This window comes from Schistocerca cancellata, chromosome 2, assembly GCF_023864275.1.
Source record: "Schistocerca cancellata isolate TAMUIC-IGC-003103 chromosome 2, iqSchCanc2.1, whole genome shotgun sequence".
Lineage (NCBI taxonomy): Eukaryota > Metazoa > Arthropoda > Insecta > Orthoptera > Acrididae > Schistocerca > Schistocerca cancellata.
In genome coordinates, this window is record NC_064627.1 from 799,303,017 (window position 1) to 799,317,315 (window position 14,299).

The window sequence follows — 14,299 nt, forward strand, 5'->3', positions numbered from 1 at the left end:
CTGAATGGATGCGTCTGTTCTGAGAGTTATTATCGTGGGCAAATATCGCTATACAAAGCCCTAATCGCAATTTTCTATTAGTGTTCTTCTACAGAAGTACACAAAGAGCAGCAATACATTTTGGAATACTGGTTAAAGCTACTTACAATATTGCTACTTTTTGCCAAACGGCCACTACAGTTTGACAAAGGTGATTTCAGTGCTAATGCCGAAGAGGTGATTCCTCAAACATCTCGACTCTGAAACATAACGAATGTCTCATGTATTTTTGCAAGAGATTACAATTTCAAATACGATCCTTGTTCTGACGCTCTTTCATTTGTTTCTACCCAAGTAATAGGTCCACCATCAACCCTTTTATGTAAGACGTGTCTCTTCACAGTTAAGCCATTAGCAGCGCGATGTATATCACAAAAGTCATTGCATGCTCTAGAAATAGTAATGCCAAATATGAATCGAGTGAATGTCAGTGGTATGTTTCTTACATAATCGATTACTTAACAATGAACAGTGCGGGATTCCCCTAACTGCTATCTTCCTGTGTTTCTATCACGCGCGAGCTCGTAATAAGTGCAAGAATCGCGACGCATTGGTCGTGCGCTCGGCTGATGGCTCTCATCTGTGAATGAAACTGGTCGGCGTCGGCGTGGCGCTGGTCCTATTGATTTCGGACACAGCTGCCCGCCGAGTGCAGTATCGGCTTGCCAGTTCGTTGTCGCCGCTGTGTGTTAGGTAACGGGGACAGAGCATGTATTTCGGCAATCACTTACAACTGCCTGTCGCGAGAAAGGACTGCTCTTGTGCGCTTACTCTGTTCGTCGGTCATTTCACGTGTGGCGCATCCTCCCGTCGCATTCGTGAACACGAAGCGCGAAAACAAAGTCGGGTTATGGACTCCCTGAACAGCGTGTCGCGCTGACGCATTGAGCGGCAGGCATGTCTGAGCTATTAATGGCTCAGTGAGGGTAATCAAAGAGGTAAAGCACAAGTTTTTATGAACCGCGCTTTGCATGTTGAAGGAACTGTAAGACGAAAATCCAGCTCCCAAATTGTTTGAGCATACAGCGCATGCAAAACTGAAATCACAATTTCGATCCCGCTGTATCCGTAATAGTCTATTTAATGATTTGGCACATTCTGGCAGTGTTATATAATAGTAACATACTATAAAAAATTATATTTTTTCGCAGCGGATAATGTTTAAGATAACTGTTTGTATGCAGAATCGTCAGCAGATTGTCGTGTTCAGACAGTGGCTATCAGAAACCTTTATTGTAAAAGGGTTTTTGTTGCAGTGCCGTCAGTACACATTTCGGAAGATATGTCTTTGCCGTACAATCACAAACATTGTTGAAGTTTTATTTTTATTTGAGAATACATGGTAGGGCGTGTGTGAATAAATTTCTCTTATGTTTAATTAAACCGGTAATGGTTTTTGTGACAATTTGTGTTGAGCAAACGTACCGGTGACTAACATTATTGCCATACCACAAATGCCGTATGGTTTATAAATCAATTTTGTTTTTCAGTGAACTCACACACACATTTTTCTTGTGAGTCGACATTTTAAAAGGTTTTCTGTGAAACCATCCCTTTCCCAAAACTTCCAATGAAATGGGCAACCAGTGAAGTGATACATCATATAATAATGCTGACACATTATTGTCAATATGTAACACGTGTACACGGTACAGAGAGGTAACAGTAATTTGCGCCATCCTAATGTCTTTATCTACTTTGCCTCTCACCCTTCGCAGCAACTGCCCATTCCTCCAATTCTGTTGATGAAACTGTTGAATTAACAGTGATATCCAGTTTTCATTTGATTTGTTTTATTTTTTTACTGACGTTTTTATATTAATTATGTTACACATTAAGTCAGTGTCTTGTTTTGTTACATGCCTGTATTTCTTTTGCCGTGTGCCATTTTGCTATAGAAAGGAATACAAATAGATCAAAAAGTTGATTGTAGTGTGAAGTTGAACCAAACATCATTCTATGCAGTATTGTTATTTACTTCTTACACTATAGTATTTTGCCATTTTAGTAGTTGCTTGTCTGGAATTCGTTATTCTAAAGGAAGAGTGTCCTTTTTTAGGTACTTTAAATAGTTCTGTTAACTAACATCAACTATGTTACTACCTTTAATTATTTGCCTTAACTTTTGTATACATTGCTTGTGTTAATGATGTTAATAAAGGGAGCTATTCTTTTGTTAGTATAAACATTGAAAAAAAATCATTTATTTACAGACAAATAAATAATTCTTAAGTGTAATTACAAACAAAGTCACTAATTACATAAAGAACTGCAGTCTTTGTTCTGCTTATGACAATTCATGACTTGTCATGTGTACTTAAAAATGTTGGCTGAGCTCATTCTTTGTTGATTTCAGTGCATTCCAAACTCTTAGCTCAGCTTTGTATGCGACAGACTTTTTGTTTTAAGCTCACAACCGAAAAAGTGTGAACGATCATAGTTACTATTAATGCTTAGGTTGAAATTTTATGACATTGTTTTGCTTTTTATGGCTTGTTTTTGTTAATGTTTACTGGAAATTCTATAAAGAGAATGGAAGTCTTTGTCAAAATTTTAGCACTATTACTGATTGTCATCAAATTGTGGGTGCTCTACAATCAGTTTATTAGTAGCTCCATGTTTTAATATTCTTTCAGCCATTTCCTATTGACCTATTCTGGGTGAACTTATTTTCTCATATTGATTGTGATATTGCTAACCTCAGATTTTGATTCAGGTGGAGCAACAATGAAAACCTGGGCATGTTTTCGGGACTTAGATTTGCTGTGATTTCTCGGAAACATTGAAACAAACTCCTTCTCCAAATACTTTAATGTTAAACCAAACTTCCTCCATACTGTTTCTGTATTTTTCTGTTTAATTTTAAAATATGATGCAAATTAAGTCTTTGTTTTTGGAAAGGAAGAGTTGTACAAAAAAAAAAAAAAATTGTAGTTTGACAAAGGAAATAGACATAACTGCTACAGAAAATCTAGCCTACTTGATTCTTTTTTTAAAAGTCTTTTTTAATGGAAATGATCAGTGAAATGAAAATACTTGTAAATGTTGATCCTGTAGATCAGATGTTCTTACCAAGTTGCATCAGACAGATAGGTGTAAAACTGATGGCTTTTGGAGCTTTTTATTGTTTCCAAAAGGCAACAGTTCTGTATTTTACTGTGTGTTCCCATCTGCTACCCCCTTTTTCTCTTTCTTTTGAAAATTACTTCTTTCATAAATGCGATTACTTAGATAATAACTCTTGGTACATACAACTACAGATTGTTGTTGTTTAATTGTTGTGGTCTTCAGTCGAAACACTGGTTTGATGCAGCACTCTACACTAGTGCATCCTATGCAAGTATTTTCATCTCTGAATAACTAATGTAATGTACATCCATCCGAATCTGCTTTCTGTATTCATGCCTAGGTCTTCCACACACTCATTCCTGTTATCACAGCCAGTCTTGTCGTGGCCACTAAAGTGTGCGTTTGGGGTGCCTGCAAGGTTGTGTGTCTGAATGTGTGTGCCATTGCTGAAAGACAAACTAGTGCTCAAAAGATAGTGTGAATGCAGTTTTCTGTTACGTGTTTCTGTGCTCCATGCATTGATACACTATAGGAGAGTGGTTGCCTTTCTCTTATTTTACGTAATGCTCCATCCCTGATTTTCCCTTATTGTTAAATTGGTGGTTCAGTAGTATTGACACCTGTGAGCATCTGACTGCTTTGGAAATTGAATTATTGCATTCTTTTTGAAGCCTGAGGTTACTTTACCCCTCTGATTTTGGCTAGCTCTCCCATGGATCTCAATAATTCTGAGGGAATATCATCAATTCTGGGAACCTTATTTCCACTAAGCTCTTCCTGTGGTCTGTCTAGTTGTTCTCACTGTATCGTATCCCACATCTCGTTTAACTATACTTCTCTTCCCTTTCTATGATATTTCCTTCAAGATTATTTCCCTCATATAGCTTGTCTACATATTTCTTCCACTTTTCAGCTTTCTCTTCTTTGCTCAGTACTGGCTTGCCATCTGATCTCTTGATATGCATGCAGCTGCTTCTCTTTTCCTGAAAGGTCTCTTAAATTTTCCTGTAGGCGACATATATCATTCCCTGGCCATGCATGCTTCTGCAGCTTGCGTTAGTCCTCTAGCCAATCCTGCTAAGCCATCTTCATTTTTTGTCAGTCTCATTTTTTAGATATTTGTATTCCCTTTTTATTACTTCATTTTCTGCATTCATATACTTTTTCATTTCAAGAGTTAAATTCAATATGCCTTGCTTTATTCAGGGAATTCTACTAGACCTTGCCTTTTTAATGATGTAATCATCTACTGCCTTAACTGTTTCATTTCTCAAGCTACCATTCGTCTTCTGTTGTATTCCTTTACCCTTTTTCAGTCAGTTTTGTCCGGTGCTCCATTTGCAATATTTACAACCCCCATCTCTCAGTTTATTGAGGCCCCATTGCCTTGATTTTGTAGCTTTTTGTAATTGCTTCAGTTTTAGTCTACAATTTGTAACTGATAGGTTATGGACCCCCCCCCCCCCCCCCTCATGAACCATGGACCTTGCCGTTGGTGGAAGGCTTGCGTGCCTCAGCGATACAGATAACCATACCGTAGGTCCAACCACAACGGAGGGGTATCTGTTGAGAGGCCAGACAAACGTGTGGTTCCTGAAGAGGGGCAGCAGCCTTTTCAGTAGTTGCAGGGGCAACAGTCTGGATGATTGACTGATCAGGCCTTGTAACAATAACCAAAACGGCCTTGCTGTGCTGGTACTGCGAATGGCTGAAAGCAAGGAGGAAACTACAGCCGTAATTTTTCCCGAGGGCATGCAGCTTTACTGTATGATTAAATGATGATGGCGTCCTCTTGGGTAAAATATTCCGGAGGTAAAATAGGCCCCCATTCGGATATCCGGGCGGGGACTACTCAAGAGGATGTTGTTATCAGGAGAAAGAAAACTGGCGTTCTACGGATCGGAGCGTGGAATGTCAGATCCCTTAATCGGGTAGGTAGGTTAAAAAATTTAAAAAGGGAAATGGATAGGTTAGAGTTAGATATAGTGTCAATTAGTGAAGTTCGGTGGCAGGAGGAACAAGACTTCTGGTCAGGTGACTACAGGGTTATAAACACAAAATCAAATAGGGGTAATGCAGGAGTAGGTTTAATAATAAATAGGAATGCGGGTAAGCTACTACAAACAGCATAGTGAACGCATTATTGTGGCGAAGATAGATACGAAGCCCACACCTACTGCCGTAGTACAAGTTTACATGCCAACTAGCTCTGCAGATGACGAAGAAATTGAAGAAATGTATGAAGAAATAAAAGAAATTATTCAGATAGTGAAGGGAGATGAAAATTTAATAGTCATGGGTGACTGGAATTTGAGTGTAGGAAAAGGGAGAGAAGAAAACGTAGTAGGTGGATATGGATTGGGGCTAAGAAATGAAAGAGGAAGCCGCCTGGTAGAATTTTGCACAGAGCACAACTTAATCATAGCTAACACTTGGTTTAAGAATCATCAAAGAAGGTTGTATACATGGAAGAACCCTGGAGATACTAAAAGGTATCAGATAGATTATATAATGGTAAGACAGAGATTTAGGAACCAGGTTTTAAATTGTAAGGCATTTCCAGGGGTAGATGTGGACTCTGACCACAATCTATTGGTTATGACCTGTAGATTAAAACTGAAGAAACCGCAAAAACGTGGGAATTTAAGGAGATGGGACCTGGATAAACTAAAAGAACCAGAAGTTGTACAGAGTTTCAGGGAGAGCATAAGGGAACAATTGACAGGAATGGGGGAAAGAAATACAGCAGAAGAAGAATGGGTAGCTTTGAGGGATGAAGTAGTGAAGGCAGCAGAGGATCAAGTAGGTAAAAAGACGAGGGCTAGTAGAAATCCTTGGGTATCAGAAGAAATATTGAATTTAATTGATGAAAGGAGAAAATATAAAAATGCAATAAATGAAGCAGGCAAAAAGGAATATAAACGTCTCAAAAATGAGATCGATAGGAAGTGCAAAATGGCTAAGCAGGGATGGCTAGAGGACAAATGTAAGGATGTAGAGGCTTATCTCACTAGGGGTAAGATAGATAGCACCTACAGGAAAATTAAAGAGACCTTTGGAGATAAGAGAACCACTTGTATGAACATCAAGAGCTCAGATGGAAAACCAGTTCTAAGCAAAGAAGGGAAAGCAGAAAGGTGGAAGGAGTATATAGAGGGTCTATACAAGGGCAATGTACTTGAGGACAATATTATGGAAATGGAAGAGGATGTAGATGAAGATGAAATGGGAGATACGATTCTGCGTGAAGAGTTTGACAAAGCACTGAAAGACCTGAGTCGAAACAAGGCCCCCGGAGTAGACAACATTCCATTGGAACTACTGACGGCCTTGGGAGAGCCAGTCCTGACAAAACTCTACCATCTGGTGAGCAAGATGTATGAAACAGGCGAAATACCCTCAGACTTCAAGAAGAATATAATGCTTCCAATCCCAAAGAAAGCAGGTGATGACAGATGTGAAAATTACCGAACAATCAGTTTAATAAGCCACAGCTGCAAAATACTAACACGAATTCTTTACAGACGAATGGAAAAACTAGTAGAAGCCGACCTCAGGGAAGAAGAATATAATGCTTCCAATCCCAAAGAAAGCAGGTGATGACAGATGTGAAAATTACCGAACAATCAGTTTAATAAGCCACAGCTGCAAAATACTAACACGAATTCTTTACAGACGAATGGAAAAACTAGTAGAAGCCGACCTCAGGGAAGATCAGTTTGGATTCTGTAGAAATACTGGAACACGTGGGGCAATACTGACCTTACGACTTATCTTAGAAGAAAGATTAAGGAAAGGCAAACCTACGTTTCTAGCATTTGTAGACTTAGAGAAAGCTTTTGACTATGTTGACTGGAATACTCTCTTTCAAATTCTAAAGGTGGCAGGGGTAAAATACAGGGAGCGAAAGGCTATTTACAATTTGTACAGAATCCAGATGGCAGTTATAAAAGTCGAGGGACATGAAAGGGAAGCAGTGGTTGGGAAGGGAGTAAGACAGGGTTGTAGCCTCTCCCCGATGTTATTCAATCTGTATATTGAGCAAGCAGTAAAGGAAACAAAAGAAAAATTCGGAGTAGGTATTAAAATCCATGGAGAAGAAATAAAAACTTTGAGGTTTGCCAATGACATTGTAATTCTTTCAGAGACAGCAAAGGACTTGGAAGAGCAGTTGAAGGGAATGCACAGTGTCTTGAGAGGAATATTTAAGATGAACATCAACAAAAGCAAAACGAGGATAATGGAATGAAGTCGAATTAAGTCGGGTGATGCCGAGGAAATTAGATTAGGAAATGAGACACTTAAAGTAGTAAAGGAGTTTTGCTATTTGGGGAGCAAAATAACTGATGATGGTCGAAGTAGAGAGGATATAAAATGTAGACTGGCAATAGCGAGGAAAGCGTTTCTGAAGAAGAGAAATTTGTTAACATCGAGTATAGATTTAAGTGTCAGGAAGTCGTTTCTGAAAGTACTTGTATGGAGTGTAGCCATGTATGGAAGTGAAACATGGACGATAAATAGTTTGGACAAGAAGAGAATAGAAGCTTTCAAAATGTGGTGCTACAGAAGAATGCTGAAGATTAGATGGGTAGATCACATAACTAATGAGGAAGTACTGAATAGGATTGGGGAGAAGAGAAGTTTGTGGCACAACTTGACCAGAAGAAGGGATCGGTTGGTTGGACATGTTCTGAGGCATCAAGGGATCACCAATTTAGCATTGGAGGGCAGCGTGGAGGGTAAAAATTGTAGAGGGAGACCAAGAGATGAATACACTAAGCAGATTCAGAAGGATGTAGGTTGCAGTAGGTACTGGGAAATGAAGAAGCTTGCACAGGATAGAGTAGCATGGAGAGCTGCATCAAACCAGTCTCAGGACTGAAGACCACAACAACAACAGGTTATGGGCAGAGTCTGCATCTGTCTCTGGAAAATTCTTACAGTATAAATAAATTTTTGTTTTATTATACAGTCAATCTGAAACCTTCCAGTGCAACTCCTGTGATGGATACAAATATGAGTGACCACTAGGTTGTTGTAGAAAATCTGAATACTGTAACATCCAAAACCACTGAAAATAAACACAGATAAAATCTCACTTCGTACCTTCCTAAGAGTCAATCTCTAGTCCTTCCAAACTAATGATATAAGCTTAGTTCAGATGTGGATTAAATTCAAAGAAATAGTATTGGGGGCAGTTGTGAGTTTCATACTAAACGGAATTTTAAAAGATGGAACAGATCCGCCATGGTACACAAAACAGGCCAGAAAACTGTTGCAAAAGCAATGACAAAAGTGTGTCAGATTTAAAAGAACACCAAATATCCAGGATTGGCGATATTTTACAAAAGCTCGAAAATTAGTGCAGACTTCAATGTGAGATGCTTTTAATATTTTCCACATTGAAACGCACTCTCAAAATTTGGCAGAAAATCCGAAGAGATTCTGGTCATATGGAAAGTACATCAGTGACTTGACACTGCACCATAGCAATGGTAATTTTACCGATGACAGTGCCACTAAAGTGGAGTTACTAAATCATGGTATTCTGAAATTTCTTCACCAAGGAAGATGAAACAAATATTTCAGTATTTGAATCAAGAATAGCTGCCAAAATGAGGAACTTAGACATAAATACCCTTGGCATAGCAAAGCAACTTTAATCGCTTAATAAAGGCAAGTCTTCTGGTCCAGACTGCATACCAAGTTGGTCCCTTTCGGAATATGTTGATATAATAGCTCCACTCATAGCAATCATATACAACAGCTCACTCAAAGAAATATCTGTACCTCAAGAATTGAAAGATGCACAGGTTACACCAATACACAACAAAGAAAGTAGAGGTAATGTGCCAAATTATAGATCCATACCACTGATTCAATGTGCAGTATGATTTTGGACCATAAACTGTGTTCAAAGACTATGAATTAATCAAGGAAAATGATATATTGACACACAGCACTGATTCAGAAAATATCATTCTTTTGAAACCATCTAGCTATTTATCATGAAGTAATGACTGATATCCTCAGGGGATCGCAAATTGATTCTGTATTTCTAGATTTCCAGAAGGTTTTTGACACCATTCTTCAAAGGCAGCTTGTAATGTGATTGCGTACTTATCGAGTATCGTCTGAGTTATTCGACTGGTTCATGATTGCCTTTCAGAAATATACCTCTAGTAATTGATGGAAAGTCATTGAGTAAAACATAAATGATATGTGGCACTTCCCAAGTAAGTGTTACAGTCCCTTGCTGTTCCTTATCTATATGAACAACTTAGAAGACAATCTGAAAAGCCCTCTTAGATTGTTTGTAGACTATGGTATAAACTCTTCAGAAGTTGAAAACCAATTGCAAAATGACTCATTCACAGTATCTGTATGATACAAAAAGTGGCAATTGCCTCACAGTAAGGCAAAATGTGAGGTCATTCACTTGAGTTCAAAAAGAAATCTGTTAAATTCCAGTTTCGCAATAAATCATACAAATCTAAGAGCTGCGAATTCAACTAAATACCTAGTGATTATAATTACAAACAACTTAAATTGGAGTGATCACATAGAAAATGTTACAGGGAAGGTGAACCAAAGACTGTTTTGTTAGTAGGAAACTTAGAAGATATAACAGATCTACAAAAAACGACTGACTGCATTATGCTTATCTATCCTCATCTGAAGTATTGCTGTGCGGTATGGGATCCATACCAGATAGAATTGACAGAGGACACAGAAAAAATTCAAAGGAGGGTAGCTCATTTTGTATAATATCATGAAGTAAGGGAGAGCGTATCACAGATATGATACGTGAATTGGTGTGCCAATCGTTAAACAAAGGCGTTTTTTGTTGCAGTAGGAGCTTTCCACAAAATTTCTATCATGACTTTCTCCTGTGAAAGCAAAAATATTTTGTAGACGCCCACCTAAATAGGAAAAACTTGTAGTTGTAATAAAATAAAAGAAAGCAGAGCTCAAACAGAAAGTTTTGCTTGTTTCTCCCGTGCATTGTTTGAGAGTTGAATGGTAGAGAAATGATCTGAAGGTGGTTCAATGATCACCTTGCCAATCAGTTAAGTGTGAGTTGCAGAGTAGTCATGTCTGTTTAGGTCTTTTCTATGTATGCAATTTTCTTAAATCGAGTGTTAGCAATGCTCTGTGCAAAATTATACCACGTGGCCTCCTCATTCATTCTTTTTCCCTAACACATGTTTTCTTACTATTTTTCTTTTAATTCCTATCCATACTCTCAAATTCCAGTCCCCCGTAACAATTAATTTTTGCATCCCTTAACCTGAATAATTTATTTTATCTTGTCATACGCTCTTTCAATCCCTGTATCATATGTACTGGCAAGTTGGCATTGAAACATGCACTATGGTATTGGGTGTTATCTTCGTGTCTGACTTGGCTGCAATAATCCATTCACTAACTCACCTGCATTCCTGTTCCCTTATTCATTATTATGCCTACTCCTGCATTACCCCTACATGGTTTTACGCTTATAGCTTGTACTTATATGACAAGATGTTCTATTCTTCTTGCCACCACACTTCACTAATTCATAGTATATCTGACTTTAACCTATCTATTTCCATTTTTAAATTCTCTAACCTACCTACCCAATTAATGGACCTACCTACCTAATTAATGGATCTAGCATTCCATGCTCCAACTTGTAGAATACATTTTTTTTATGACATTCTCTTGAGTAGTTCCATCTGGAGATCTAGATGGGTGACTGTTTTACCTCCAGAATATTTCACCTAAGAGGCCATCATCATCATTAAGCTAAACAATAGAGATGCATGTCCTTAGGAAATATAACAGCTCTAGTTTCCCTTTGCTTTCAGAAATTCACACTACCAGCACAATAAGGCCATGTAGGCTAATGTTACAAGACCAGATTGGTCTATCATCCAGACAGGTACCCCTGGGAATACTGAACAGGTTGTTTCTCCTCTTCCGTGAGTACTTGTTAGTCTGGCCTCTCCACAGTAGATACACCTACTTTATGGCTCTCTGAAACATTGTAGCTTGCAGTCCATCCCACCTCGGCAGGGTCCGTAGTTCGTGAGGGAACCTCTGATTGACAACTGTCAATGGAAATATATTGAAATAATTATTTGTCTGTTATTCTATTAACGACATATGTTTGTACTTACTGTTACTCACAGCTGTGCGTGCATCTCAGTAGTTTTGCTGTGATGAGTGATGGTAAGTAAGCTGTCGTACATGCAATAACATCAGCTGCCCTCAAGTGTCTGCATGTTCAGATAAGCAAAGCTTGTGCCATGTGTTCTCCCCAAGTGCCACAACTCACAACACAATGACATGCACAGCATCGCTGCTGAGTGAGTGATGTGTGCAGAGGGGCATAGGGAGAAGCATGAATATATGCATTGTTCTACTGAAGTAGGTATACATTATATATCACTTACATTATGCAACAACTGTAATAATTTTTTGACATCTTTTATATTCACTTACATAAAGAACTATTTTCCATTCTTTAGTTGACACTCTTAGGGGTCCTTTTTAGTCTTAAAGAAGCCTATTTTCTTCCTCAAGTTTCAAGCTATGTCCGTACTTAATTTCATCAAAATTGGTTCAGTGGTTTTGTCGTGAAAATGTAACAGACATAATTACTTTCATATTTAATGTTATTAGTATGGAGGTATGAATTAAAACATTGAGAATTGTATAGCACTGTATTCGTTGTGTTGACAACCAATAAAAGCACTTTCACAAGTATTATAAAGTTGAAAAGTCAAAGAGTAAATAGTTTTTCCATAGAGTAAAGATTTTTCACTAATTTTACATAATATTGTTCAAATCAATAGATATCTTTTACCACACACTTTCCCAGGTAGCATATATTCTTCTTTAATATTCAATCTATCTCTGTACCAAATTTCACCAAAATCACTTCAAAGGTTTGGTCGTGAAAATATTACAGCCAGCGTACTTTATCATCATATATGAAGGTAATCCCAAAAGTAAGGTCTCTTATTTTTTTATAAGTACATAGACCTGTTTATTTCTACAACGGTTTACATCAGTTTACAGCTTGAATATTTAGCTATTTTTCGACATAATCACCATTTCTGTTGATGCATTTTTGTATGCCCATGTCATACCAGCTCGCCGCCATGCTGTTCAGAAAGTTATGAACCTCTTCTTTCACCTTGTCGTCAGAGCTGAATCCCTTTCCGGCGAAATGTTCTTTTAACTTGGGGAACAGGTGATAGTCACTGGGTGCCAAGTCAAGACTACAGGGTGGGTGGCTGAGGTTCTGAATTGCCCGTTTGAGTTTTTTCAGAGTCTCACAGTATCTGTTAGTGTTAATTGTGATCCCAGTGAGCATAAAGTCAACCAACAATACCCCTTTCCAATCCCGAAAAATGGTTGTCGTGACTTTACCGGAAGACTGTGTTTGTTTGAATTTCCGCGGCTTTGGCAAAGAAGGATGTCGCACTGGCATGATTGTTACTTGGTCTCAGGTGTAAAGTGCTATGACCAGGTTTCATAACCCATGACAGTTGAGTCCAGAAAGTTGTCCTGTTCGGTTGCAAGGCGGCAAAGAAATGCACGGGAAGCATCAACTCATTGCTGCATGTGGTCCTCAGTCAGGATGCGTGGCATCCATCTTGCGCACACCTTCCGATAGTTCAATGTTTCCATTAAAATTCTGTGGGCGGTGCTTCGGGAAACCTCAGGAACCAACATGCAGAGGTCATCCAGGGTGATCCGCTGATCTTCATGCATGCTTTGCTCAACCTTCAACACTGTCTCCTCAGAAATTGACAGTCTCCCGCTCTTTTGTTTGTGGTGAATTTCGTTATAACCAGCTGCAAACTCTCTACACCACTTATGAACATTTCTGACATCCACGCACGACTCACCATACACTTCTGTCAATTGGTGATGGATTTCAATTGCTGCAGTGCCCTTTGCATTCAAAAACTGAATAACTGCGCGCAATTCACACTTGGCGGTAACATCCAGGGGGAGCTCCATTCTCAATGGCTGCCAAGCCAAGACTGAGTGCTTCAGTGTGGCATGCGCATGTTTACACACAGCATGTGAAGCACTCTTCATAACAGTCTGACTAACTGTCACATGAACAGAGTTCTGTACTTATAAAAAAAAATAGGAGACCTTACTTTTGTGCTTACCCTCGTAATATGAGTACGTAAATGTTCATATTTTTCATTTTTATGTGTTGTAATGCTTTCATCTTACAGGTTATTTATTATGTGCAAGTTACAGGTTGCTGAGATGGACTTATGTTGGGATACAGGAATATCGTCACCTCAGATATTTAGAGGCACACATTGAAATATATCTAATTATAATTTTCTACCTTGCTAATACCATTTCTTCTCTCTTTTTATGTTTGGTAATATGTGACTTATAATATGTTATGACTGTGGAAGTTTGTGTGTGTGTGTGTGTTACATGTTGCAGACAGTATGTGCATATACCACGTAATGTACCCGCAAAATTATGTCATTGTACAACACATAGTTCACAAAATATGACATCATAAACATTGAAATGTGTGAAGAACTTCTGCACCTTGTGTGATGTTTAAGTTTATTACTTCTTAGCTATTAACTCTTTCCACAACAATTTCACAGATAGTATTCACATACGTCACTCAATGTGCCTACAGAAATATTAATTGTACAACACACAGTTCAGGAGATATAACATCAAAACTAGCATGTTGCATGAAAATGAAACTGCAGCATGAAATTTGCTAGAGATATAGGTGAAATATGTCGAATACATGTGAATTATATTTGACATGTGCATATATGGACAAAACCATAGATAGAAGGCTCATCCTAAACCCCTGGAATAATTTCAGTCGAGTTTGGTACACATATTCATTACAGTATGGAAAAAAATACAGTGGAGTAAGAACTACCAACTTTCAATTGGGCTGGGGGTGATAATGTGGAGAGAGATGGGGAGGAAGTGGAGATGGACAGACAGAGAGGTGGAAGGACAAGGTGGACACGGAAAGAGGAGGAAGAGATGTAGAGAAGGTGGGGAGAGGAGGAGGAGATGGACAGAAGAAGGATGAGGGGAGATGGAAAGAGAAAGGGAAGAGGGAAGATGGGCAGAGACAGGAAAGAGAAGGAAAGGAGGGAGGAGGAGATGAGCAGGGAGAGGGGGGAGGGAT

General features: G+C 38.6%; 1 protein-coding gene across 1 annotated transcript in view; it reads left to right on the plus strand.

Annotated features, from left to right (window-relative positions):
• The first annotated feature begins 702 nt into the window (after positions 1-702).
• LOC126162654 (zinc finger-containing ubiquitin peptidase 1-like) overlaps positions 703-14,299 on the plus strand; it is a 271,194-nt gene continuing 257,597 nt past the window's right edge. The window contains exon 1 of the mRNA XM_049919292.1: positions 703-977. The gene's annotated coding sequence lies outside the window, so the exon portion shown is untranslated. The remainder of the gene's footprint in view (positions 978-14,299) is intronic.